Source organism: Taudactylus pleione, unplaced genomic scaffold, assembly GCF_031769625.1.
Source record: "Taudactylus pleione unplaced genomic scaffold, aTauple2 ptg000256l, whole genome shotgun sequence".
Lineage (NCBI taxonomy): Eukaryota > Metazoa > Chordata > Amphibia > Anura > Myobatrachidae > Taudactylus > Taudactylus pleione.
The window spans coordinates 13143706-13145746 of record NW_028284658.1 but is presented as its reverse complement, the minus strand read 5'-3'; the positions used below and the strand labels follow the sequence as shown (position 1 = coordinate 13145746).

Below are 2041 nucleotides of genomic sequence, written 5' to 3'. Positions count from 1 at the left end.
CCACACCAGAGCAATGTAGAATTGCTCCGGTAGGTCATTATCCACCTTTAAAAAACAATTGATTATTAAACAACCCTTTGCAAGGGGGAGCAAGTATGACAGCAGTCACCCAGTTGCCCAGCGGATCACTGACGCCAAGTCTCCTCTTTTTTGTTTTATATTATATTTTGTAGAGATGAGCGGGTTCGGTTCTCAGAGAATCAAACCCACCATAATTTTGCAGAAATGAGTTGGATCCAAGACCAGCTCGGGTTTTCCCACCTGACTTGGATCTCAAAGGGAGGCAAAACGTCATCATCCCGTCGTTTTGCCAGTAGTGCACATACCTTTTGGAAAGTTTCAAAAATGTAATTACAAAAATTGCACTCACTAACAAAAGATTAAGCAAGCATAAAATGACATGACTGTTTCACATGTGGGATCACTTCTATACTCAACACCTCCAATGTTTTACAAATAGAACAAGTAGGGCTCCGGATCCCCCTTTACTCTATCAGGTTGTTAAGGAAACAGGATCCCCCCGTCAATCCGACTCTCCTGGTGCCACATCGCTTAATGTGTTTCGAATCTGCATCAATTCTTCGTCAGAAGCTCATTCAGCCGGTGGCAGTGGACCCGACAGCACCTCCTTCCCCATCCATCGCATCGCACTTTCCACTCAGGAAACCTCCAGTAAAATAAACTAAAAATGGCAGATGAAGAGATTGCAGTGCTCATCATTTACAATGACTCTGGTATGTGCAAAGCCGGCTTTGCTGGAGATGAAGCTCCCAGTGCTGTCTTCCCCTCAATTGTTGGTTGCCCAAGACATCAGGGAGTCATGGTTGGTATGGGCCAGAAAGACAGTTATGTAGGTGATGAGGCCCAGAGCAAGAGATGTATCCTGACCCTATAATACCCCATTGAAATGGCATTGTCACCAACTGGGATGACATGGAAAAGATCTGGCATCACACTTTCTACAATGAGCTGCATGTGGCCCCTGAGGAGCACCCAGTTCTTCTCACAGAAGCTCCCCTGAATCCCAAAGCAAACAGAGAAAAGATGACACAGATCATGTTTGAGACCTTCAATACCCCAGCCATGTATGTTGCTATTCAGTCTGTGCTGTCCCCTATATGCCTCTGGTCATCCCACTGGTATTGTGATGGACTGGTGATGGTGTGACCCACTGCCCATCTATGAAGGTTATGTCCTGCCTCATGCTATCCTGCATCTGGACTTGGCTGGCCATGATCTGACAGACTACCTCATTAATATCCTGACAGAGAGGGGCTACAGTTTCACCACCACAGCTGAGAGGGAAATTGTGTGAGATATCAAGGAGAAGCTCTGCTATGTAGCTTTGGACATCGAGCAGGAAATGGAAACTGCTGCTTCCTCTTCGTCTCTGGAAAAGAGCTATGAATTGCCTGATGGTCAAGTCATCACCATTGGGAACAAGAGGTTCAGGTGTCCAGAAGCACTCTTCCAGCCCTCTTCCTTGGGTATGGAATCTTGTGGCATTCATGAAACCACATTAAACTCAATCATGAAGTGTGATGTAGACATCCGTAAGGATCTGTATACCAATACTGTCCTGTCTGGAGGTACCACAATGTATCCAGGAATTGCTGACAGAATGCAGAAGGAAATCACTGCCCTTGCCCCTAGCACAATGAAAATTAAGATTATTGTACTACCTGAGCGCAAGTACTCTGTCTGAATTGGTGGCTCTATCTTGGCCTCCCTCTCCACTTTCCAACAGATGTGGATCAGCAGGCAGGAATATGGTGAGTCTGGCCCAACCATTGTTCACTGCAAATGCTTCTAAATGGACTGCTAGCAGATGCATTGCATTTGCTGCATGAGTTCTTCAAAGTATTAATTTGCCTCAGCAGATGTGTACGCCTCATGCTAGCCTCATGAAACTGGAATAGAGCCAACTTCCAAATGAACTTGAAAGAAAAAAGAACAGAAAACCTCGCGCTGAAAGGGACACCTGTCTTGTACAATCAAGTATCTCTAGCAGCCAACCAGCACAAACCACGTGGAGAATGCC

The 2041-nt window shown here is 45.8% G+C and overlaps 1 pseudogene; it reads left to right on the top strand.

The window, feature by feature from the left end:
* Window positions 1-611: 611 nt before the first annotated feature.
* On the top strand, window positions 612-1828 carry LOC148514955 (actin, cytoplasmic type 5-like; annotated as a pseudogene).
* Window positions 1829-2041: the final 213 nt, after the last annotated feature.